The sequence below is a fragment of the Lichenostomus cassidix genome, chromosome 4 (genome assembly GCF_008360975.1).
Source record: "Lichenostomus cassidix isolate B80296 chromosome 4, HeHo_3.0, whole genome shotgun sequence".
NCBI classification, from domain to species: Eukaryota; Metazoa; Chordata; class Aves; order Passeriformes; family Meliphagidae; genus Lichenostomus; species Lichenostomus cassidix.
Window position 1 is genome coordinate 25,605,975 of NC_139484.1, and position 27,323 is coordinate 25,633,297.

Genomic DNA, 27,323 nt, shown 5'->3' on the forward strand with positions numbered 1-27,323 from the left:
AGGTTTTTTTTTTTTTCAAGAACAGTAGATGCTTCTGGAGTTTTCTTTCTCCCCTAATAAACCTTATGGAGGAAGAATAAAAGGTCAGGAGCACTGGTGTAGAAAAGACTACTGCAGCAATCTAAAAAAAGAGCATTGAAGAATGGGCATGAGAGTTGCCTCGGAATATGTAAATACTCTTTGTCTGCTCCCAGTTCCTCAGAGGCTGCACAAAAGGCACTGGGCTTACACTGATTTAGGAGGATGGACTAGATAACCTCTCAACCTTCAGCCCTATTATTTTTCATGAATCAGCAGAAAGAGAAACTCCCTTGGTTCTTGAGGTTCCAAACTCCCATTTTTCTTTTCAGGTGTCTAAATTATATAAACACAGGAATCTTATCACTAGACATGAACCAGACCCAAGATAATTACAACACACATCAGTTATCAGTAGATTCTTGGTCCTGCCCCTACTGAATTTCTTAGAAGTGCAAACATATAAAATATACAGTGCAAATTTTGTCATATATACAAAAATTTAGGAATAATCACTGTGGTGATTCTGTGTGTTGGATTTGATCATCGATAATTTTGTCAATTTTTGTCATCAAGGAAAGTCCATTTTGTTCATACATTACCAATGTGAGCTAGGATGTTTTCAAGGTATCTAACAAGTACTGCAAGTGTCTAAAATACCCTTTATTTCATGCCTAACTTCATCTTTATTCATCACACGGTATCCTATAATTACACATATTCAGAGACTTTAATAAACAGATTTTTACTGCCACATCCATCTTCACCATAAAAAAAGATGTCTAGCTGTCAGGCTGGCAAGCTTCTCTTTCCTTACAACTGTTTTTATTGCGTATTGAAAATGGGATCATAGGACAGCAAAAACAGGTGAAATGGACTCTTGCTCAACACATACTGAACATAAGGGTTTGTTCCATTTTTCCTGACATTACCAGCTTTCTTCAGGCTGCATTGTGTGATCTTTTATGAAAATCACTTTGTGATCATTTCTGGCAGTGCCAAATTAGTCTCTGCTGTTTGGTGATGGAAGACAATCTGCCAGTTCCTTGGAGAAGCAAACCAACAGCACCATAAATGATAAACTTCCCAAAGTCAGGCATATACATGTTTCTTGTTTCAGCCTTGTCAGACAAGCTACAGAGATCTTTAACTTCAATTATTTGTAACTGCCTGAAAATCAGCATAAACTGTCCATATGGGAAACTTGACAAAGCTGTCAATAATGCCTGCTTCACTGCAAATCTCTGCCAAAGAACCTTCTGCTTGTACAAAATTAGACAACGATTGTAATTTTTCATTTCTCTTCCCTTCTCAGTATTTTAGGAAGAAAGGAAAGGGCCTACCATTAGGTAAAAATGTAAGTCAAGGATGTATGCATGAGAAAAGCACAGACAGCAATGAACTGGCAAGTGTAATGTGATATCCATTACTGAGCCTCCGGGCACGTATTTGACTGAAGCTACTTTCAGCAGCCCGCACATTTTTGCACACAATTTATGGTTGAATTACGTGTCACTAGTTTGGGAGTTTAGGCAGATTAAGTTTGGCATCTGATTTTCAATAACATGTAGGAAACACTGGAATAATTTACGCTCCCGTAGCACCACTATACACTCAGAGTAGCACAATTTAAACAGTAAAATGTGTGAGTTTGCATCTGGGGTGCTGAATTAATTTATTGCATAGCTCTGCAGTTTATTTCTGAAGTAAAACCCAGGCTCTGTTGAAATCAATAGGAATTTTACCACCTGCTTCAGCACAGCCTGTATTTTATCCTAATGATATGGGCTTGCATGGCAGAGGGAAGGAGACAAAAAAGACATCCATAGCATTTTTGTTTCATACTCTTGGCTGAAATGGTCCGAGCTTGAAGAAGGAACCTCTATTAGACACCACTAGGTTTTAAATTTGCTCGGGAGGTCTAGTTTGGTCCCCTGTGGCATTGGCTACAAAGGGAGATCCTCTGTGGCTCAGGAAAGCTCCAGCAGCATAGGAAAAGCATTGCCCTCCTGGGAGCAGCTGCTTCAAGGGCCCCTTCAGGCTGTGAAGAGCTCAGCACACAGTACCAAAAGAGGGAGAAAGGAGGCCTTGCCAGACCAGACCATTCATCCCAGGCATCTGCAAGCCTGGAAGTGGCAGGCTGAGGTCTGTTTCTCACAGCCCAGATTTGGCACCAACTGAGTGTTGTTCCTTGGCAGTGTCCATACTGATTAAGATCACTGAAGTGAACAGGGATAACAATCCTCTCATCCCTGAAAGCAGTTTCTGCACTGCTAGGGTTAAGCAATGCAGAGAAGATGGATCTCATGTACTTTCTTTTGGGAATTAGCAACGCAGCTGTCCGAGTCCTGTGCCTGTTTGTGATTTCTCAACAACACACAACTAGTGTAAATGATGTGGAAATGCTCCTCCCCATGCAATTACAGCCCTTTTAATTACCATTATATAAGCATTTCCACACACAAAGCACTGGAAAAGCTGGTATCACTCAGAAATTTCCCCCAAGTAAAGTCAGCCATGAAAATGAAACCATTTACAAATTTTGTCCAGAACTCTGTGTTTTCCTCCTGGGATGTCTCACACCCACTTAGGAATGTAGAACACATGTAGTTATACTGTGCTACACGTATTTCTTGGCCTTCTGGATTGTGCTGTGCTCTAACTATCCCTTAAACCTAAACTCAACTGATTAATCATAACGGAAAAGCTTGATGGTCACTATCACCTGGCACCAGTGATGATGCCACAACATGTCCTTGTGCTTACCTTGAAAGGAAGCAGCTTATTTTACTTCTAAGAAAGTCCTATCAAAACTTGAAGACATCCATGCCAGTGAACCTCACCCCTGTTGGGAAGTCTGCACAGTGTGTCATGAGCTGACCATAGGTCAGTCTGATGCCACATTTGTCTCAAGGTTCCCAGCATCAGAAGGGACACAAGATTTTATAAATTGCTATTACCTTTGGTGCTGAACAAGCATTCCTGGTTCAAGACACTGTAGACAAGGGATTTTGACATCTTTTTTTTCTTCTTTTACCGAAATACTCCTGGAGGCATATTAGGGAAGCTAATTAATGCTATTCAGCAGAAGCAAGGATGGGAGGATTTAACCCTAAACTCTGCAAAATAGCTGACATTCCAAACCATTTTGGTTTTTTTCCTTTACATCACATTTCCATCTGCTTCTTTGAAAGTCATATGCTTATATCCAACCAGGCAAAAATCCCACCCTGCACTTTGAGAGCCAAAGTTACTGGGTAACTCAGGTACTCAGGTTGCTCATAGTTCACTGAGATCAGGTTTGATACCAAAGCTTTTCACGGAGTCAGATTGCAGGCTGCAGCTGGGAGAGCTATCCTCTTCTGAAATACATCCCACTGAACTTAGCAATGATAGACAAATGAATACAATGTGAGAATTATAAACTCCTAGTCAATTCCAAATTTGTGTGGGATTTGCCCCTCCGGTTGGATCTCTGTAAGTCTATGGTGCCCGATCAGACTCATCCAAGAGTATGCAAAAAGCAGGCTGATGTCATCACAAGACCTCTCTCAATAATTTCTGAAGAGTCTTAGGAATCTGGACAGGTCCCAGTGGACTGAAACCTGGCGAACATTTTCCCAATTTTCAAGAAGGCCAAGAGGGATGGCCCTGGAAACTACAGGTCTGTCAGTCTCATTTTAGTGACTGGTGAAATGATGGAGAATATTCTGGCAGGTACTAAAGGGGCAGGCACTGATCTGTTTTCTCTGGTGATCAGCGACAGGACCCAAGGGAATGGCCTGAAGCTGTGTCAGGGGAGGTTTAAGTTGGATATTAGGAAAAACTCTTCACCCAGAGGGGGATTGGGCATTGGAACAGGTTCTCCAGGGAACTGGTCATGGCACTCAGCCTGACAGAGTTCAAGAAGCTTTTGGGCAATGCTCTCAGGCATGGTGGGATGTTTGGGGTTATCCTGTGCAGGGCCAGGAGCTAGCTTGATGACTCTTCCAACACAGGATATTCTATATTTCATGATTCTGGCAAAGAGGCCTTTGCTTGCTTAGGAGCACAGACAGAATCTGTGTTTGTTGAAGCTGTCACTTCCAATGTGGAGGAGAAATGGTTGTGAGCTCATAAGAGAAAGGAAAAATCAGAGAAAAACACATCAGCACATGCAAAATTAGTAGCAGATATGCACACACAGGTAAAAATAGGTAAAAACCTGTTTTAGAATCATAAAATATCCTGAGTTAGAAGGTACCAACTTGACTTCCTGGAAATCTGTTGTCAGCCCTAGTTGCAGCTCACTTTAGTATGCTGCATTTAAAATACTTCCCCTGTATTTGTAAAAGTTGTCTGAGTCCCCATTTCAGAAAAGACCCTGAAATATCTTGAGAAGTTCTTGATTCCTCAGCCGGGCAGCTGAAAGTCAGGCATTTGTAAATGAGTTCCTGTGTTGTGCCATCCCTCCAGTCCCTGCAGGCTGTGATCTGGAGAGCTGGCAGGATATTGCAGCTGGCAGAGCTCCTGCTCCCTGAGCATGGGAGCGAGCAAGGCACACACTGTCAGCTCCAACACCTGCTAACTGGGAGCAGAGCTTGCCGCAGTGATGCAATATCCATCCTAGCACTTGCAAAAATACTCACATCTATATCCACCATAAAGCTGAAGTCTTGGGTTTCCTATAGTTGGTTTTCTAGTGACAGCTAATGCTGCTTATCATCCCCGTACATCTCATGCCCTAAAAGTTCTGTGACAGCAGTGGATGTGAACTGCAAATTCTCCATTGCAAATGCACTGTGAATAACTTGCTGAAGACCTTATTAAAGAATATTACCTGTGGTGAGAGAGGTACCAATTTGGAGAAATCTGCTTTGCCATGATGGGTTCTCAGTGCTGCTTTAAAGGAGAATCTAAGATCATTGCTCTAAAAAATATAGAGCTTATTGCTACCTGGTTTTTATTTATGCTTTTGGCATAGAAGCGCTAATGCACAGACTGTAAGATACCCTATTTTTGTCAAAAAAGAGCCTGAGCAACAGTTAATGCTTCTCAGCAAATAGGCCCATACACCACTCCTGACTATAAAAACAGCCATGAACAGCAAGCAGCTGGCCTTAGTTTATTGTTCTTCAATAGATTGTATCTGGGAACAAATGGCTTTTCAAAAAGGAGGAGTTTCAGGAAGCTTGAAAGTCTTTTAAAGCAGGCTTTTCTATTTTCCATCTTGAACACAGCATTGCATTTCTGCTCAAAAAAGTTGTTAGCACAGCTGAGAAAAAGTGCTTGATAAAAACCCATAACTCTAAAGATGGGATCAGGTCTTAGCATATGGAACTGAATTAAGAAAAAAATGTTTCCAAAAATATTTGTGGGAGACACTGAATTTCTGTTACCATGAATCTCTTCTTTCTTGCTTATTTGCATGTCTTTCAGTAATTGCCTCTTTCCATCATTCAGTTTATGGCTAAGCTCCATATTTTCCCCTATTATTCAACATAATTTCCCCTTATTATTCACCTAGTTTTTAGTCTTTCATTTCCACTTTGTGCTTGCATTTTTAAATGTCCTTAGGACTCCTTGAGGATTTGTTCTTCCGGGCTGCTCACATCCTGAAATGTTAGACCTGACAGTTCAATGTGCCTGTGATCATCCTTCTCTGAGACAAGATGTCTTTTCTTATCCTCCCAACTTCACCACAGATGCAGAAAATAGAGAGTCTTTTCTTATTCCCCTTCAGAGAAGAGGCAAAACAGGGTGCTTTTTTTTTTAAAAAAAAGAGCTAAAAAGGCCTGTTTGTGTTTCTTCAGATACCTCTGCATCTCCTGAGGTGATGAGCATCCCAGCAGGCCCCAAGTCCTTGTCATTTCTCTCGTAGTTCTACTGCTGGTAAATCTTCCCTTGTTTCAGCACTGAGAGAAGAAACACTTCTGTTCACAGATGGTCAGAGAAAAAAAAAAAAACAAACCACAGTAGGATTAAATCTACTGATTCTTACTTAATTATTTTAAGATTTGAGCAGTTGGTGCTGCAAGAAATCAGCCACATGACCTCTTGCCTCCAAAAGAGCCTCTTGCTTCCAAAAGAGTTTCCGCTTGAGTGCTGAGTACAACTTCATCTTCAAGCAGGACTCTGACTTGTGAGGTTTCAGAGGAATTAAATACTTTAAAAATCTCCTTTCTGCCTCCTAGACTGTCAGACAACAACATTTTGCAGAGGTAGGTGCAGAAACAGCGAAACAAGCAGACATTGAATGGCTTTGTACTGCACTGTTGCGAAAGAACAGACAGCTTTTTTCGAACAGACTTCCTAATCTATTAGTCTCTCTCGCCACACACAGACACACACGAGAAATACCTGTAGGCTGCCATCACTCCTGGTAACACAAGGCAGATGTATTTATGCTTGGACTGTTAGACAGTGTGTTATGCAACACGACACCACACACATGCCTGAGAGAAGAGTTCAGAGCAAGGAACATTTTGCTGTTGAAACTTGTTTCAATTGAAGTGGCAGAGCAGAGCTGTGCTGTTGGATGTAGCTGCAGAGATTACTTGTGACCCCTGCAACTGGCCAGTCAGGCAAATTCCTGCAGCACTCCTCAGTGAGGGACAGCCAGAACATCTCATGCAATGCATAGCAAGAAGCATTTTGTTACAGTGACAATGCAACTCTTCCAGTACAACATTCTCCCCACGCTGCTTCCATCAAATACATTACTGGCTGCTTTTACATAGATATTTGTGTTCTCTCCCACCTTGCATTCTACTTAATTTCCCCACTAACATCAACCTGGAGACTTCCTATTCATAGGCATTTATAATCCAGGACCAGAAAAAGTCTTAAAGTTAAAACCTTGTTATGTCCAAGATTAAACCACTGAGATGAAAGTAACCAGTCCAAAAGTCCTGTGTAGCATCTCAAACCAAACTTTCAAGTCAGTAAGAAACTGCAAAAGACCAATATTTGGAAACATCCTTGTGGTGGGAAGGGGCAGGAAAGTTAAAAGTGGAAGAAGAGCTCAGGGCACAGACCAGCAAATACATATTCTTATTTTAAAGCCATTCCCACCTTAGGCATACTGAGATATACATTACCTAGTGTCTTGCAGAGGGATGCACACCTAACTCCTTCCAAACTCTTTGCACCCTGTTGCTAGGTGGTCACTTGTCATTAAAGACAAATGAAACACATGAGCAGTGTTTGCAGTGCAATGCAGTCATGATCTATTCAGTGAGGTAGGGTTCTGGGATGTTCTGCTGGCTTTGAAGTTGCCACAGTGTCACCCCTGATGCTTCACTGTACCTTTAGTAATGTCACCACAGTCTAATTGCTGCTAAAGAGCCCTGAGGAAAAGGATGATCCTCGACTTTGAGTTACATCAGCTGCTTTCTATCCATCTCTTACTTGAAAACTCCTGGTATTCCTGGAGAAAATTTAACCAGAAATATTTATAATTCTAAAAATTTCCAGACTTCAGAGGTGGTTTTGCTGGGGTCAGAGCACTGGCGTTTAGGTAGTCCTAGCAGGGGAATGAAACCATCAGGGTACTGACTAAAGAGTGTTTTACATAATCTAATAAACTGAGGATTATGAAACTGACAGGAGAAGGAAATCAATGGTGTTAAAAATAGGATAATAATGTACATTTGAAAAGCCAAAAAACAGCAAAGCTCATGATTGTCCCTCTTCATCTGTAATTTCTATTGTTTATGGACTTATAATTTTTTTTTAAAAATCTTGCAAGCCTATGAACATAGCTGAATCTAAAGTCTGTCTTTGGAAACTTTACTAGCATTTAAATGCTTCTGAATCTCAAGAGACTTCCAGATGAAATACTTCATCTATGTCACCATATTTTTATTTTCCTGAAAGTGGGGCTGATATTTTTTCCCTGTGATAGATACCCACAATTATCTTTGAGAGAAAGATTGTTCAGTGGTTAAAAGTGTGAACCAGGACTCTGGAAACCTGCACTGTATTCTGCCCTACTACAGGTGATCCTTATAATGTTGGGCTATTCATTTGCTCACTCCTTGGCCCATTTTCCCTTCTCTAAACTGAAGAAAAGGATATTTCCATGCTTCATAGAAGAGTTATGAGCATAAATTAATTCATATTTATGAGGTACTAAAAGGATTCTGATGAGCACCATAAAAAGGCTGACTTACAAATAAAACCCTCTCTGTGTTCTGCTTTTCCACTGATACAGCTGTTTTTCTCTACTTCTTAAAGCAAGGACTTTTTTTTTTTTTCAGAGTAATATTTTTTACTTGTGACATTTCTTGATTTTACTTTGGAACAATAAGTACTTGTACATTGCAGTTCCAGCGATTATTTTTATGCATGATATGCTATATATGAAACTTTCAGTGTCCTTTATAGCCAAACAGAACAGAGTAGTTTCTTTTAAGATTTATTTTTAAAGCCTGTGAAAAAGCACCAGACTTGCAGCTGACAAGGCAGAAGCATAGCACCTTTACACATAAAGCAGAGGGAGGATGGGAAGCAGAAAGAAGAGCATCATTTATGATTATCATTCAGTCCTCAGGAGGGCTGACTCATGGTTGACACTGCAGAATAAAACCCAGTATGCATAAACTCTGCTTTCTTACTCCATAGGTACAACAGAGGTTTGCAAGGTGTCACTCAAGTTATTTTCAAGTTTGGGTGACAAACAAAAAATAAATCAGGCTGAAGTCTCTCAAAAGGAAGCAAAGGAGACTATTTTTCTGCTCTTGATAGGCAAGCTCGAACCACTTTACTGGAATAAAACCCAGGAAACCTTTGGCAGGATTTATCACACAAATATTAATTCCTGCTGAGAATTTTAACACCAGCTTTGCAAAGGTAATCATATGTACAAGTTATGTTTCTTTTGTTGACTGAATGTACTTATTTCTCTATGTATATTCAAGATGACACCCAAGCATTATGTACAAATGAGCTACGCAGTGCTGTTCTAAAATTCACATAGGAAATAAAAGGTTTCAAAACATGCAGGGAAAGAAATCTTTTGACTACTATAAAAAGCAGCTTTAAAAGCTTGAGAAAAGAAAGCAATTCAAAATCTTTTTCAATGCTTGAGCAGTATTAGGAATAATAGGAAGCTGTGACACCATTCAGACAAGCAGACTGTTTAAGTAAGCTCCTAGTCAGGGGAATTCAGTCAGCCCTCCAATTATCCTTCCCTCTGAAAGTCATTGAGCTGGATGAAAAAGAGCCATGGAAGAAGGAAGCATTTTAAGCCACATACTGCCACTTGCAGGTCAAACAGAGTCCATGACAGCTACATAAGGCAAGGCTAGAAGCACACAAATCCTTAGCTGTGTAATACAGGGCTTCAGTGAGAGATTTGGTAGAGGCACTCTGAAAGAATTTGTTTGACATCCTCGAGAGAGAGCAAGTTTGAACAAAGTTAGCTTTGTCACCAAAGAGGAAGCTCTTAGCAGCAAGCATTTATCTGAGAGTAACTGGGGTTGCACGGTCAGCTAACTGGCAAGTACAGCAGGATGTCCTGGCTTTCCCAACACAGACGTAAGTGTACAGAACCATCAGCATGTTGAGGAAATTCTCTTGGATGACAGAAACAACCAACGACACAGCATGTGGTCAGCTTGGGACTGTACCAGAGTGAGTCCTGGGCTTGGGGAAAGGCACATGTACTTCTAAATTGTCTTAATCACTCCTCAGGGTTTTTCTGGCTCTTGGTGCCCATGCATGCTGCCTTGGGACAGGTCTATGCTGCACTGACAGCAGCATTCCCTGTGCTCTGTTGGCAAGGGGTTGTGCCCTGTTCTTCCCCTTTGCAGAGGGAGAAATGTAAATTTAATCATTTAGGCTTCTGTCTGCCATGAGCTACTTTTCTGTAAAAAAGATGTCTGTGGGGCTACTCATGCCAAGGGCTTGACTCCTCACCCGGAGGAAAAAAAAAAAAAGCAGTTCAGGCTGTGGAATTCTCCAGACACGTAGAGAGGAATCAAAGGAGAACAGTCAGGCAGGGAAGGAGGGCACTAGACCTGCCATTCCCTGCACGCCCTGCATGTGGTTCCTGGAGCCTCGGAAGCAGGCAGAAGGGCTGGAGGCGGCAGAGCCGGGGTGACACCATTTCACTGTGTTCCACTTGGCATGCTCACTAGGCCGAGGTCCAGCAGAATTCCACATCAGGTGGCACTTTAAAGCTGTTGGCTGCATTTGAGTAGCACTCGCCCCAGAGCTCCTGTGCTCTGCAAGGTTTGAAAAACAAAATACAGGAATGTTGGCCTCTGGGTCTACATCCCAACTTATATTTGAAGGGGAGGGGATTCACAGGCTTTCTGTTGAGTTTGGAGGAGGCAGAGAGTGGAGAAAAATGAGCTCAACACATATGTAAGAGGTGGCCCTCCTCTCTAAGCAGGGATACATTCCTGCTGACATTTAAAATTATTAACTTGTCGATGACACCTGAATTACACCCTAAATATCATATTCTGGCACATCCATATTGTGCCTGCATGATATCATCACAATAATATCCTAGCCACAACTTGGGCTGATATAAAAAGTAAAAGAATATGAAATGAGAGATTATGAAAATATTAATTGCTTTCCAGTCATATGGTGATGGAGCACTTCAGTGAGAGAAGACAACCTGGGATTGGTGCTCTGGCTCATATGCTGCTGCACTCTGACCCACTCACAGAAGTGGGAAATAGATTTTTTTGATTTTGTTGAAAAGGTGACTGAACCTTCTTGGTTTCAGTTTTTAGTTGCAAGGTCAGTTTATTGAACTGTTTCCATGAAGTGTTATGAATAGATCAGAAGCTGGGAAGATTAAATAATGGTATTCACTAAATTAAGTGGAAGCAAGAAAAATGCTGTGGAATTAATGGAACATACTCCTTGATGTAAAACTTAACTGCTCCATTTTAGTAGTAGATTATAAACATTTTACTCATTAACAGAGAGAAAATAATTATAGAACCCAAGCTCAAAGTCATTACTTACTATTTTTAGATCTTTTAATTTTTACAATATTTGTAATTGAGTATTTTGTTTTAAGCATTCTAGAACAGTTATAAACATACATATCCTATACATTTGCATAGGATTCTCTCTGACCAATTTTTGTGGAAATTTGCTGATTTATAACATGAGTTAAAATTCTAGTGAAAAGGTCTGAACTTAAATTATTTAAAAAAGAAGATGTGCTACATGTACATACATACAACATTAACTTGGGGACTCAAAGCCTTGTGTATCTCCAGATTTATTTTGTTTATTATGACTATAGTACAGTAGTTAAATGTCAAATTTTGGCAAGTCTGTATTAGAACAAGTACAGAACCATCCTAGGAAATTTAAAAGTGTATTAATATTCTATATTTGGGCTCTTCACCTTTCACATTTTCTACTATTAGACTTCACAGAACAAACACAAACTTGATGTCTAATTGGAATAAATGTATTAAATTACTTTTTTAAAAGTGTTGCAAGAGTAGACGAAAAGGATATTTGAATTTAAAAATTTGTATGTTTTCAATCTAACCTCACTTCTACTTCCAGGTCAGTCAGCTCCTCAAAGGTATAGACACCTGTAACTCGGGCAATTAATGGAGAGATAAGCCACATCCTCACCATCTTTCTTGAAGTGCTAACTGTAACTCTGGTTAAGAGGGACACAGGCAACATAAACACACAACCAAGTTCCATTAATGAGCTTCAATTGCTCTCAGACTGTGTCTGGTTTGATGTCACAGGCATCAGAGAACCGTGTCTGATTTCAGTGACCAAAGGGTGTGGGAAAATCACAGCAGTCAATTAAACCAAACCTTGTTCTGTAACCTGACCATAAATTTGCTTCTCTGAGTATGGCTTAGCCATTTAATTCTCTAGAACCTATATTTGATGAAATAGCTTTCCACTTGCTTCGTCTTGTAAGTCAGCTCCTTCCCGTAACTTCTGATTTAGGGTCTGCATATTTGGTGGCTTTAATACTGGCCCCAGAAATGAACCAAAAGAAAAGCTGTCCAAGTTAAAAAAAAAAAAAAAAGGATTTTGACCCTTAGGATAATTTGAAAAGCCCTAAACACCTGGAATTCTTCTGTCAGGTCTTTAGGTTGCTAATAAAAGTAAAAGCACAACTGGATCAGAGGAGGCTTCCTTCTGTTTTTGGACAGCAGTTACCACACCTTTTTGAAAAGTGTACTTTAGGCACTTTAGGCATCTAATACTGGGCCCTGTCCCCTTTCATATGTGCTCAGGTCAAAAAGAGTCAATTGTTAACCTTCATGGACATGTCAGGACCCACTGTGCAGAGCTCATCCTCACACTTTCTTCTCCTTTCATGCCATTCATCCTTCATCTATAGCTTAGCATGCTGTATTATATATGTTATAATTCTGCTTCAGTGGCACAATGCCTGTGGGCCAGAGAAGCTAGAGGTTCTTTTTGTGAGTTTAAATTTCACAACATATATGTGCAGTGAGGGAAGAGCCTGCTACTGACTAAAGAATCTGAAGTAAAACAACTCTGCACAAAGTAATTTATTTATTAGACAGGTTTTGGCAGAAGCCTTTCTGGAAGGCCTAAGACAAAGTGATGTAAAAATAAGCAAAACTCCCAGAAATACTGATATTTCTTCATTCATGTTCAAGTCACAGCTGTCACACAGCTTCCTTTGGAGGACTATAGAAATACTGATCTGTCCCAGCTGATCAAGATGCTTGTCTGGAGCATGAAAGAGAGGAGAAGTTGGACCCTGGGTTCCTTCATTGCAGGAACACCTTGGGACTCTGAACAACTTGGTCCAGTGAAAGGTTTCCTGCCTATGGAAGGGGGGTTGAAACTAGATGATCTTTAAGGTCCCTTACAACCCAAACCCTCTGATTCTAATTTTCATTGATTATATGCAATTTCATAGGCACCATTTAAAGATAAAAATATAGTGGTGTAGTGTGCAAATGACAAGAGCATGCAAAAGCCTGAATAGCCAAGAGAAGAAGAACAAAATTTTAGAGTTTTTCACAGGTAACAGAAAGAACAGTTTGAGACAAATATAACATATTCTTGTATAGAAAAGAACTAATGCTTCACTCGGACTTGGCTGGAATGGCTAGATTGATGTAGCTGCCTTTATTTTTAAAAAAGAGTCATGAAAGGAAGGAACTTACTAGGTGTTCAGGGCCAAGAAGTAGCTTCATCCTTCTATGTATTTAATACAAAGACATTTTTCACAGGTTAGTTATCTACTTCTTGGACATTTTGAGTTAATTGTTACTTTGAAGACCACTATTATGAATGGGGAAAAATACTGAAGGCCTAATTTTAAGTATTAAGAGAGCTAAGGTGAATGTAATCAAACAACTACTTTTGGCTAAGTGATCAAACAACAACTTTTAGCAAAGAAGTTGGTACTAAAAAAACTTCTAAACAATAATGTTTTTCTGAAGTAGCTTAATACCAAAGGAGTATTTCTGATTATATCACACCTTTTTTACTTATTGAGCAAGGTATTTTGATAACTATCTTTGACCTATCCAGTTAAAGGTGTCATATAAATGTTTAAAGGCAACCAGCAGAGCATGAATTCTGGGATTATGCAGGGTTATCAATTCAGAAGGGTGTGGTGCTGGTTTTATTTCAAGTCTCATAGACACTGATACATTACTTAGCACACCAGTTCCTGATAACAGGGATGTCAAGTTCAGTTGTATGACAAAGAAACCTGTAGCCTTCCTAGTTTAAGGGGTGACTCTGCAATTCCATCAAGTACACCTGGAAGTTTCCAAAGACAAACTGAACCTAACATATCTCAAAATACTAGTATTTTCTAAGCTAGATCCATGTTAGTTGCAACTTGAACCCTGACATTTGAACATTTGCCTCTTCAGGCTAATTCTTATAACTCAGGTTTTTTTTGTAATTACAGAGTGCATTATTTTGCGTTCTGCATAGAGCAGGACAAGAAGACTCTTTTACAGCCAGTGCCTCACTGCTTCTCTCTTTGAACTGACAGGGACCCAAGTCCTCTGATTTCTTCTCCTGTGCAGTTAGCACAAGAGCACAAGCCAAAGACTGAATCTGCACCAAACCAGCTGACAGCTGGCATGGCCAGTTCCAACCTAGACATACCAAATCCATCTGGACTTGTTCTGACTTCTGTAGAGCCCTTTGGGTTCAGCTCCACCATGCTCCTCCAGGTTTGAGATTATGGTCCCTCAAAGCCAGCTTTGAACCAGTACTGCTTCATTTGATCTCTGCTGAGCCTCAGCTAATACCCCTAATGGGACCTGAGCTTCTCTGCACAGGTTTGCATCTCATTTATCAGTCAGAGGTTTAATAGCTGCAATGGAGAGCTGAGTGTACTAAATCTGGTCAAGTACTCAGCACCTTCTCTCTCAGACACTGTTTCTGAGGCCCCAAATGTTCAGCTCCTGAAAGAACAGAACAATGTCCCATTTATTTTGTTCCTCTAGTTTTAAAGCCTGTATTAATGCTGTACTTGTTACTTGGCCAGCCAAATAGGACCGTGACTTCTATAAGTCAAGGGCTCGGAAGCTTGGGGTTTAATACTTCATATAAATTCTGGCACCACTCAGTTTCCTCAACAACGTGTTCTCAGAGTTAACTGAAATTCCAAGGGGAAAAGAAGTGTTTCCATACATTAATGGGATACGGAAAATGGCAGTTCTGCCTTTGACAAAGTTTTAACCAGATGTATAATTTTTCTCATTAGCAAACTGAAGAGGTATGCATTTTCTGTTACAGATGCAAATGTTGCATTTGTATGGATCAGTAAATACTTTTCCACTGCAATGTAAATAAGCTTGACAGTTTGAATCTGCCACAAGTTTCAGTGATAATTATGCAAATGTCATACAATACCAAAGGAAAACAGTTTCTTAAATATTCATGCGGGAATATTTGTTATTATAGCAAGATAGATAATATTCATAGTGTACTGACCAAATAATGTCTATGACAGCTCTATTCTGCATGAACAGTAAAGAATACTCAGCCATCCTTCATACTTGTGGTCACAATAATTATTACAAATTATTCTTGTTAATCTGCCTCCAGGGGTATGGCTGTATAGTCCACCCACAAGAGATCCAACAGCTAAGTATGCTGTGCCATGTAGACTGCCAGAATATGCCACCATGTCACCACCACTGTATGCCATAGAGGGTTGCTTGAGGACATGCTCACTGTCACAACCTGAAGAAAGAGGCATTATCAGTGACAAAAGCATCTTTCTTTTACTGGGTCTTTCAGAGTTCTTGGGAAAATTCTCACCTCATTTGTATGTCTGCAGATTAGCAGCAATTAGTATCTTCAAGGGAATTCCGTATATAAAGTTTCACTATGGAGAGTGATGAAATCCACTCAGTCTGGTATTAGAATTGTAACATTTTTGCCATTGTAACAGTAGGCCTTTAGACTCACTCTTTTTAAAGTTCATATCTTACATGACCACCAGGTCTAGACTGGTACTGGGCACAGCATTAACCACTTCTGCCTCTGCAGTACTGGAAACCCAGAGCCTTCAACTGCCAATATCTAGGGATACACAAGAACTCTGCTCAGTTCTTTGTGACAAGGGACCGTTGGCAGAATGAAGGATTCCTGGCATTTTGACAATTAAAATAGTAGCTTCTTGACAATGCACCATCAGTTTTTGGCTCCTCTTCTGTGTTTAAAGGACCTGGATCTTTCCTAACAAGGTTGCAGTGCTGCCTGTTTCAATGAGATCCCACTATGAGTCCATCTGGAATAGCTACCAAAGAAGTAGAAGCCTAGGAGGCGCTAATAACCCCTTGGAAGATAGGAAGAATATTTTTCGCTGAGGTCTGTGGATACCTAAGCAAAAATATACCTGTAATTCCTTTTCTGACCTTTTCATACCACTATGATCTGTATTCCAGGTTTTTCGATTAACCCACGACTGATGATAAGAAGGCTGGCCTCTACACCAGGCCATGACCACAAAGAAAGTGGCTATAAAATGAGTGATGTGAATGAAACTTGTGTAAGCCCTTAGAATGCAAAATGAGAGATTGAGAAGAAGAAAGTGGATTGACAAATAAATAGACCCTTGCATCAGAAAGTTTCCTGCAATCCTCCTCTTTTATCTAAATTGGTCTTTACCAGGGAAATTGGTTAAAGGTTGTCACACTAGGGGAAGAGTAATAAAATATCATATAAATGGTATAATCTTTACTGCTTTCATCCTGTTAATGATTATCTCTCTGCCAGCTGATGTCAGCAGCAAATCACAGTAGAGAAGAAATCTTTAATTTCTTTTCTGATCGCACCATTACCTCTTTATTTCATGGTGTTACAATAGTACAGGCTATTCCTGAGATGAACTTACTGCACTTCTGTTAAAGTTTTTATGTCTCCCTTTAAATTTTGTAAGACTAAACTGTATTACCAAAAATAATGATCTTTAACTAAAGGATACCTAAGAAACAGGACATACTCTGACTGAATTAAACATCACTGCATCCTTTCAACCTAGAATACATCTTGGTTTAGACAGTACAGAAAAATTGACTTGATGCTATGAGTACATATCTTACTTTGTAGCATACAGAAAATATCCTTCTGCATCAGCAAATATCTTTGTATTTATTGTGCTGTACAAGTGTCTACAGAATCTAAAAATAAGCCTTAGCATGGCAACAACTGTACAAATTCAAAGTTCTTCCTCCAGGAGGTTTTCTTCCTACCCTAACATTTGGATGCAGGGTTATAATTTCCCTCAGCTAGTCTAGTGTAAGAGAGAGGGTTGTGTTCAAAAGGGACATAACATACAGCCAAGGGCAGTGGGTTATTCCAATCTCTTGAGGTAGCCCCTGTTTTACCTTTTCCAAAGGAGTACATTCAATGCTACTCCACAGCCATGCTAATAATCAGCAGCTGTCAGTTTTGTTGGCAGGAAGCAAGAAGCCCCTGTACCTCTCTGGCATTCACCTCGGTTCAGAGATCATCCTCCCCTCTGGACAGTGACCTGCACCAGCAAAGAGTCTCCTCAGCCGTTCTCAACCACACAAGCAAACTCAGCACTCATTTTCTGCAGCTCATATTTTCAGTGATGCACCCAATTTAACTCGGGCAGGCAGCAGAGCTCAAATAAGCACCCTTAGGATCATGTAGGATCTGTTTTCCTCTTCTTCCCATAGCTACTGCCTTTGGGTGTCGGAATCACAGCCCCCAGAGAGCTCCTTTGAAATAAATGATCCATGTAGTCCTTTCTCCCTGCATGTACCAAGAACTGAACAATTCCCTCCTCTCTAGGTCATTTTGCTAATACAGTGTGTGCAGTATAGTCTCCCCAAAAGTGTCCCCCACACATAGAATTCAACAGGTTCTACTGCACTTGTCCAGCTTTTCTTCCCGTGGCCCTGAAGTCTTAACATACTCTAGAGATTAAGAAATTTTTTTCTTCCCAGAACAGATGTCTCTAGTTATGTGGTGTACTCACAGAAGCTCTGTGGAAACTATGTCTTCCACATGCTTTCAACATCATTACGTCTTCCAAGGCTCCCTGATGAGACATACCCTGTGAGCAGCTATTCCATCAGCCAATCCAGCCACTTCTGCAGCCCAACAGAAATTGTGGTGTGAATTCACACACTCTTTCTGCTTCACTGATAGGAAAAGCAGAGCTGGGTGCTAAAGCTGGGAAGTCAGTTTCTCAGCTGCTGTATCCAATTCTTTGTACTTTCCTACAGAGTCAAAGGCAAAGCACACTTCATGGTGGTTTCTAGATCTACAAAGATCACAGGGGCTACAACGAAGGAATCCTGAATTCTTATTCTCACTCTGACACGTCTCTCTTGGCTGCATTATTATGCCATAATCAAGTAGTTAATTTGAAACATATAAATGTTTTAACTAATTCAGCATATGTTGTAAAAGAAGTAAGAATAATAGTATACAGCAACGTTTAACTAATGCAGCATATAAGGTAGGTGACTCTGACCACCATGTTCTTCATGACTGGCTTGAGTGTCCCTTTGCAGGTGTGTTCAACCCATCACAAATTATCACTGAAGTGGGAGTGCCAAGTTCCCAGTTAGCCGTGTTGTTAAGGAGTTGAATCCTTTTGTGATGCTGTTCCACATACACAATAACCATGCTATAACTATCATACATTTTTCAAAAAGTTATCTAAGTAATTTGCATATCATGTCTTTTACTATCCTTGCTTTTTCTTATCTTTGGTGCGTGTGTCATCTGTCATTTAGATCTTGGCAAGTGCTGCCTGGGTAAAGGTACTTTGAGTTTCTTAAGCAAATCTCTTGCTCAGCACATTCCTCTTTGCAATCTTATTTTTACCTTCTTTGTTTTGAAGTCATTGCTGCTGATCATAGTAATCAGCATTTTGGCAAAGCTTCTCTTTTTATTGCTCCTCAAATAAAGTGCTCATTCAAGACCTATTAGCACTGTTAGAAATTTTGAATCTCATGTGCCTTGCCACACTATGTTGTAAGACACACTAGCCATTTCAATATTTGCAAGAAACAAAAGCCTTTTTTTTTCACCTTTGTGTCAGGCCTTGAGTGCACTATCTGGCCTTTAAGGGCCTCACCAGCCTCACCTCAGATCTTCATCCACATCCCTACCTGTTGGGGCCCTATTTACGGTCAGGTTGGGCTTTTCCCTTATTCCCTTCTTCAAGATCTGTCATAGCCTGTGCCTGGCCAAGGAAACTCTGAACTGACTTCCCAGCTAGACCCTAGACCTACCTCACCACTGTTAGCACCCATGTGGTACCCTGGTGCTCTGTCAGAAATCTCTCTTTTAAGGGTGAGGACTTACCTCAAGGGATGGTAAGTTTTTGGTCCTATAACAAGGAAGTCTACGACTTTCCCTTTGAGGAATGATAGCTTCTTCCTTGACATCAAAACCAGCCTACTCTGAAGTCCAAAACTGTAGCAAAGGAAATAATTATGGTTTGAGAAAAAATTGCTACTCTTGAAATATGCCAAATATCTATTCTATGGCCATGCAAAGTTTTGCAAACCTTCCATTAGAGATGGAGTAGGGACATAGATTTCAAACTTAAATCTAAGATGCTTCCACGATGAGGAAACATTTCCAGCAGTGCTTAACATGTAGTCAAACTCCAAGGCTATGCTCTGTTTTATTGTACAATATAACATTTTATTGCTTTGTCTTCAGTTGACACTACTTAAGAATTTGGAACTCTCATTGGCTTGCTTGTTTCTAAGTACCTTGCTTAAAAGTATATAATCTCAGCACAAGTTTTCATATTCTGTGATGAATATATATAATATTATATGTATGTAATATATCTAATATCTAATATATATAATATATGTATGAATACATATATAAGATACCAGAAATGGTGTGACATCTCATGATGCTACCACATATATATTATGGAAAGACAAAGTACTTCAAAAGTCACATCACTGCACCAATTTTACAAACAGCTCAAAGAATATTGACTCCTCTGTTTATAATGCTAATGGGAGCTCTTATACCCTTCTTTTTGACAGAAAGTTATCCAGTGAAGGGGCTGGGATGAGGTTAAATACTAATCCACTAACTTTCTGGTCATGGAAACTGAAGTCTTGTAACATCTGCTTTGTACTCAGGCATAGTAATAACAGAATATCTTCTGGAAGCAACGGATTTGATTTTTTTTAAGAGTTTACAGTATTCAAGTCTCCTGAACTGTGAATGTTTCTCTAATAACTGTCAATATACTTATGGCAAACTGATTCTTTTTGCACTGAAACTTCCAGAATATGAAAAATAAGCACTGTTCTAATCACCATTAGCATAACTTTAGAAAAAAATGGCATGTCAAGTAATTTCATTATTTCTTTAAAGCAGTGCAAGACATGTTGCTCCTATGAAATGCACATTGCCCTTTTTCATGGCACTCTTCCTTCTGCTCATTGCTCAGACTATACTCTCATTCAGTATCCTATTAGTTGGTCAATATGAACATGAGTCTTTCTTGATTTGACATTCTTCTTCTCCCAGTAGGAAATTAATCTGTTTATGATATTTCTGATTTGCTAACCCAGAGGAACAGCATGCTTTTCTAGCTTGGAACCCAGCATTTCATGTCAGGGCAAGCTGTAATACCTGCTCTGTTGTCTGATATAAAAAGCCTGGCGGCTTTTCCTATTAACTGCTCCCTAAAAAATGAGAGTTTTATTATTGTACTGCCCACCAGTCAGACACTGCCTCTAAAGACATTACTTTAGCCTTGAGCATGGACAAAGGCTTCTAAGCATCTCCACTGAACAACTCACTTCTGGAAGAGCTCCCTCCTGAAAGCTCATGCAAGAAGCATTAGCATTGCCTGCTGGAAAACACACAAAAAAGCAGAAAATTAAGACCTTGACAATAAGTACTGTGCAGGTATATTGTTGACCAGGACTCAGAGATTGAACAAAGGCAGTCATGGCATAATAGAATTGAGGAAAACAGCTTCAGATGACCTAAGAAAACAACCAACATAAGTATACTTCTCGCTGCTTTGAAAAATGTCAACAGGAACAGTGTCAGTGAAGTGTGAACTGGAACTTTACAGTCACATTCTAGAAAGTGCAGCACTTCTCTTAGCACCAGAATAAGTACTGAGGCTCTGAACAGCTAAACCTTTGGGTGCCTATATATTATCTTGTAAATGATTCAGGGTTTTGAGCATTTTAATAGACTAGGTTCCTTCTTCATTACAGAGAAGTAGCTTACTGATACCAGGCACAAGCAATGGCACAGGTCAAGTTATGTAGTAATGAAATGTTGGAGTCTGGCTCTAAAAACAGCTAAGTAAAAAGAAGTACCATAGTTCACTTCATAAAAAGTACATTTGGGAATCAGAATGACTGAGTACGTCTTAAGTATTAGCATGATAAACCACCTAAATTCAGAATGGGATGGCAGGGAAACATTATCATCTGCTGTTTATATGAGAACATCAGTTACAGAAGAGGTCACAGATGCAGTAAGAGTCTGTCCTTTTAGCCTGTTGGGTTTTATTTTTAGCAAAAACAACCACTGAAGGATGTACCTAAAGCATAGAATTTATCAGACATGTGCTGGGCAATCTCCCAAACAAAACAGCATTTGAAACTTGAAGCCTTGTTCCTACAACTGTGAGGTTATTTAGCTGAAGATCACTTTTCAAAATCTTTCTATGGTCATAAACATTCATATCAGTCTATCTTTTTATACTAGCTCCCTTTTCCATGTGTGAGAACACTAATGCTATTTCTGTGCAATTTGACAACCATTAAAGCCACTCCTGATGAAAGAATAAAGTCCAACTAGATGTAATATGATAGAACCATTTCTAGCATTTCAAAATATACTGCTGAATCCTGAGTAAACTATTAACCTGTTTAACTGGAAAACTAATTGCAATACTTTAGTACAGGAATCCCTCAGAAAATGAATACCCAGTTTCCATTCAAGCCAAACTGCACTTAGAGCCAACAGCTGTGGCTACCTGTGCTCAAAGTACTGTAAATCTATCAGCCCAAGTCTAAAACAGGACAGTACCTTGACACTATCTGCATAACCAGACATGTTGATTAGGGTTCCCTCACTGCCACCCTCATACAGATGCAAAGTCATCTGTTTTGTACTTCTGGGCAGGGGAAGATAACATGGGAGTTAAATCCAGATGTGCTCAGGGCAATATGGACGGGAGGAAGCACAGCCTGGCTTTTCCACTCCAGTCTGAGTGACTGGCCAACAGTGGAGTGGATTATCCTCACAGTGAAGCTAGTGTGAAGAAAGGGAAACAGTGCTAAATCAGGAGGAAATAATTTTATTCTCCACACCTGTTCTTCATTGGTATGAAAGTGAAACATCTGCTCCTACTTATAAATGAGCAATGAAGCTGCCACAGAGTGAGACAATGGAAGCTTGTCCTCATGAGAATAGCAAAAGTACCTTTTCAAGATAGGCAGCTCAGGAAAGCAGCATGGGTTTCCACATTCTGGAACAGGAAGGTAAATCATAATCTGATATAAAAATCCCTCAGAGCCATATTTCCAACACTGCTGGGTTACTTAACTCACAACTTTTGGAATTTGATTATATAAAGTGTAGAAATAATCACACAGCTCTGGGGACAGGCATAAACACAGGTCTCGTCCTGGCTGCTCTTACATTGATGGGAGACGGACACGAGAGGCTGCACATGGAAGAGGAAATTCAATCAGAAGTGTTATACATCTGTCATTGAGTCATGCAGGTGCCAAAAATAAGCTAACCAAAACCAACCAGATTTTTTCATTAACTGCCCAACCAGGGTAATATTTTTACATATATCCACAGCATATATATATAAAAATCTTGGTCATCAGGCCTCACCTTAGAAAGCAAGTTCCTTTAGCCATCACCTCCTTTGACCACTCTCTTCCCAGTGCTTTTATTCAGAGCAGCTGAGGCCATTTCCTCTGCTCCCTGGTCATTGCCTGGCTTCACCTCTTTCTTTCTGGGTGAGGTCGTAAATCCCAGCAGATCAAGGGATTTAGAACTGTATTTAAGAGACTAGTTCCTGCTGTTCCCAGGCGGAAGGCAGCTTTAGTGATTTGCTGAATAAAAGCACTTTCTTTCCCTTGTTACAATGATTTCTGACACTCCTAAAGCTGTGAATCTGTGCTGGAAAACACCTGAGAAGGTGAATTTTAAAAATTTTCCCCTGATAAAAGGCACTGATGTGTAAGGAGCTTTACTGACCACAAAAGAGGCATGGAAATGCTTTGAGAAGACCTTATATTTAGTGTTGCAGAAGCAAATCAGAGGCAGTAGAAACAATGGTCTCTGAATTGAGCTAGTTCCCAGTTACCTGATTGGCAAACAGTATGATCAGACAATAACCCTTGCTGGGACAGACAGTACCCCATTTAGCTACTCAGAGGAGCTGGGATATAGAGCTGAATGTGGAATCAGCACTGCTTGGAAGAACCTCTCTAATCCCTGCTACATTGGGTGCTCTGCCCACGGTGAGGCTGTAAGATTAGTGCTCAATTTTATTTTCTAGAGCAATGACAGAGCCCTGCATTTACAGTCATCAGATAAAAGGCACTAGGCCATAGAGCAAATTTGCTTGGACACCACTGCTGGCCACGTGCATGACCTGAAACAACATAACAACTCCCCTTTTCTTCAGGACTTTTTCAGTATATTTCAGGAGACAAAAAATCCTGAGTCTTACTATACTGCAGGAGAGGGCTGGCACTAGGTGAATGCAGACACCTAGCTCAATCTGGCAATGGCAATAATCCAAATGATCAGAGAAGCATAATCAGAATATTTTTGTTAAAACGAGGCTGCAAGCCTGCAAGCCTAGATATAGTCAAGGGTGTAACACTGGGTTTGATAGGATTGCAGGAGTCTGGAGCTGCAGTATGTAATACATACAAGTTTTCAGGATAACCTTGAAAAGCATTTACTGATTTTTCTTTTTGCTACTTACATTTTCTTGTAAATTAAATTGCAATTGTATTGTTTTGGTGGTCAGCTGTTTTGGGTTTGGTTGGTTTCTTTGTTTATTTGTTTGTTTTTTCTGGTTTTTGGTTTTTGGTTTGGTTTTGTTTTGTTTCTGTTTTTTTGTTGTTGTTTGGTTTGGATTTTTTTGGGGGGTGAGTTTTATTTGTTGGGGTTTTTTTGGTTATTCTTTTTTTCTGGAGATTCAGTGCTGAATTGGATGCTTGAGTTCACTAGGAAGCACTTGAATAACTGTGCTGCTTGTTAAAATAGTTCATGTGAATGTGGGAGCCTCAGATGAGTGTGTGCCAAAATAGTGCCACAGGACAATAGGGAACAGCTTGTGCAGCATGTTAAACTATAGTGAGTCTGCCTGAAGGCAAGGCTCTGAACTCTGTTTTCTCTCCAATATTAAATGTGCAGCTGTCTCTTAGAGGAAGACAAGAATTAAGAAAACCAAACTCCATCTTGGCAAACCAGAAAAAGGCCTTTCTATTTCTCTATCTAGAACGTTTAGGGGTTTTTACCTGGGATAGATAAAACAGCACTATTAAAACGTTCCACATAGTCAGAAGCATTCCTTTGCAATCTAGGTGAAATATCCCCCAGAATATCAGCAGTTCAGATATCTGTCCTGTGCTGAGACAATGGGCAATTGAAAAATTAAGAAGGAAGGACTGGGGGATGGAAATAGACTTTATTGTTCTTTTACATTAACAACTTCGTTACAAAGACTGTACAAAACCAGTTTTGTTTTGAGCCACTCCGTAACTTGTGATTAGCTTTAATATCTTTTCCCATGTTTCTCTCCTACAGTCTGTGTGTGAAGATTTGAACATCTTTGTCAGTAACAGATATATTACAGACCAAACTACATGGAAGGAAGAGGGTGGCATAACTTTAGGAAAAAAACAGCTGGCCCTCCAGCTGTGGCATAGACAGACTCAGCTCTTGTACAGAGATGCCCTTATAGTCAACTTGATGTGCAAATTTTTATATAAAATTAAGAAAATTATTACAGTTTTGTCTCTGAGCTAGCTTTTTGTTGATGTGTACCACTCTAGTGGTGTATCTTCCTCAAAAAACTAATTTCTGTTTTAAAAGTCATGTTGAACTTAAAGATGTGAGAAGGATTTCAATACATGATTGCACTTTGCTTTATTGTTATCCTAAGTATGTGCTTCAGAAGCAATCTTCTAATCTTGGAAAAGTAAGATATGGACATTGTGAAACTACCCTGAACAGTTCGTCCTTTGACTTTTTAATCTTTAGACTGATTCATTAGTATTGAAAAACATTGCTGATTGCACCGTAGATTCGAGTTCTGATAATTCAGTTGGTGATTGCTTTGAGAGTCCAAGAAGTGCTCTTTGCAGCTGAGCAGACATCTTAATGGGATTATTTAATTTAACAGAACTGGATTTGAAGTCATGTCATTATGAGAAGGAAGCCAACAGAATGAGAGCCTGTCACGTAATATGAATTATGCGTAATCCAAATTACATATGTTGGATTACAAATAATCAAGATGAACAGCAAATTCCTACCTGCCCACATGGCTATGTCAATATAATTCTCCTATCACTTCATTTCATACCCCCCTTTCATTTTTTGGTGCCCTGCTTTTTCCTTGGATATAAAACCAGCAGATTCCAGTCTCTGGGCAAGTACCAAGCCTTTGCTCTGTCTAAAATCATTAGGCTGCTCTTGAATGTACGTAAATAAATAGGAAAAGGCTCTGTGAGGGGGAAGCATCCACCAATCTATGTCTAAACATTGACCTTAGATCCAGTAATAAATAGAAGCCTGCAATTCTCTGCTTTATCTTGGTCATTCTGCAATCAATAAAAATGGTATCATTGCCTTCAGAAGAAACCAAAAATCACCTGAAAACAGCATATACAAAGTCTGGTATGTGTTTCTAAAAGACATTAGGATGGAGGCTGAAAAGTTGACTTTCTTATTGATACATATAATGGATATAGATCATGGATACATATCCATATTTTATATTATTTTGCTGTATCATTTGTTTTTCTTGGTATTTTTTGTGGCTTGTATTGCCAGAAGCTCTTGGAAGGAATTTCCTTATAGTAAAGGGAGATTCCTGTTAAAGTCTATCACTGGGATTTAAGGAAAAGGAAAATACAAAAGTGAATTAAAGTAAGAAAGGAAAGAAGGCTCTGCAGGAAATACCTTGCTGCACAATATCCCATCCTGTGGCTTATCCTGTAAAACACCAGTACTTAAACTTCTCCATGGACAGCAGAGGCAGCAATCCTACAAAATTAAAAGTGAATTGGTACATATGATCCAATCTCATTTGACATCTGATTATTAGTGGAGAAGGTCTTGGACAAGAGGTTAAAACCTTGAATAGCCAGATAGCCCAAGACACTATTTGGTTATTTCCCCAACAGTAAGCCTCCTTGGCTCCATTTGGTGTTGGAGATAAAGGGTGCAAGTCCTTATTTGATTTTAGAAGGAAGATGAAATACTCATCATCTGTGAGATCTCAAATTCCTGTGTCTATTTGATTTTTCTTGTACCACATGTCCTTCAGTGTAATCTTTATCAACTGCTAATTTTTGCTGGTCTGTTCATTTATGTCCTTGGCAACCTTTTCTACTGCACACAAGCTCAAAATAACCTGTTATATATCTGAAAAGTAAAGATTTCCTCATCTTTGTTTGGAAACACCTATTATTTTGATTGCTGCTGGCATAATAAAAATTAATTTAGATATGAGGACTTGCTGTTGGCCAAAAAAATGTACTCCCATGTCAGCTTGGGTTTGCTAAAATAGAAAATTATAATATTCTTTCTGTGTGAAAACATTTGGCTGATTCTTCCTCTGAAGGACTGCTTTCTCCTTTAAAAGCAGGAGCAAGTACAGACACAAAAAAAATGAAAATGAAGCATTAGTCAGCCCAGTAACGGTGTCTGCTCAGCCTGCAGTGAAAGACGTGACGCCCAAATAACATCAAATAAATGTTGCTCATTTCAGAGCCCTCTTCTGAATGTGACACATCTTTCAGGCAAATGTGCTATCAGGTACTTCCAGTGTACACACCTCGCCACCCCTCACATACATCCTCATTTGTGAAAGTGCGTGTGATGAGCGATTTAGGAACTTGCCTGGGAATCAATACACTGATCTCTGTCTATCTCTCCTGCTCTACCCAACCACTGCAGCAACTGTTGGCAGTGTGCATGGGGAAGTAAGGACTGATGGAAACAGATCTAGTCTGAGAGAGAGAGAGAGAGAGACATATTCTATCAGGGCAAAACAGATGAAGCAAATGTGGTGGAAGTCCCAAAGACATAGCCTGTTCTATTTCCATTTTGCACTCAGAGATTCAGCTGGGAGGGAGGAAGGGAAGAGAGCCAGATCTATAATAGTTGACTTTCTTTCATCCCCCAATCTCTTGATTCATTTTGAAATTCCTCCATATAATCACAATCCTGTTTGCAAAGGGGGGAAAAGAGGATTTTTTTATATAATAGTAAATGAAACAGTTTATGCAACAGCAATTGTTTTCTTTTTCATCAGCTTTATCACCCTGGCCAAGAATGAAACGGGTAACAGACTTGGAAGTAACCTTAATACATGTTGACAGACAATTGCCCTGAGATTGCATCTCCAACAAAGCAAAAATGTTTAGCCCTTGTCATATCCTCTTTCACTTGCTTGGTTTCACTTAGGAGACTTTTCTAGTGCTGGAAATCACGAGCAATTATTTACCTGCAACTTGGAATAACTTCTGATGCAGCTTCAGCAGCAAAGGATCACATGAATTTACACAGCAGAAGGAATCAGAAATCTCAGTCTGCTGTTCTGCTTCTCAGTG

General features: G+C 39.8%; 1 long non-coding RNA gene across 1 annotated transcript in view; it reads right to left on the bottom strand.

The window, feature by feature from the left end:
• Positions 1-25,749, bottom strand: part of LOC146438099 (uncharacterized) — a 47,389-nt gene extending 21,640 nt beyond the window's left edge. The window contains exon 1 of the long non-coding RNA XR_014852018.1: positions 25,669-25,749. This is a non-coding gene — a long non-coding RNA (uncharacterized LOC146438099). The remainder of the gene's footprint in view (positions 1-25,668) is intronic.
• Between the last annotated feature and the right edge of the window lie 1,574 nt (positions 25,750-27,323).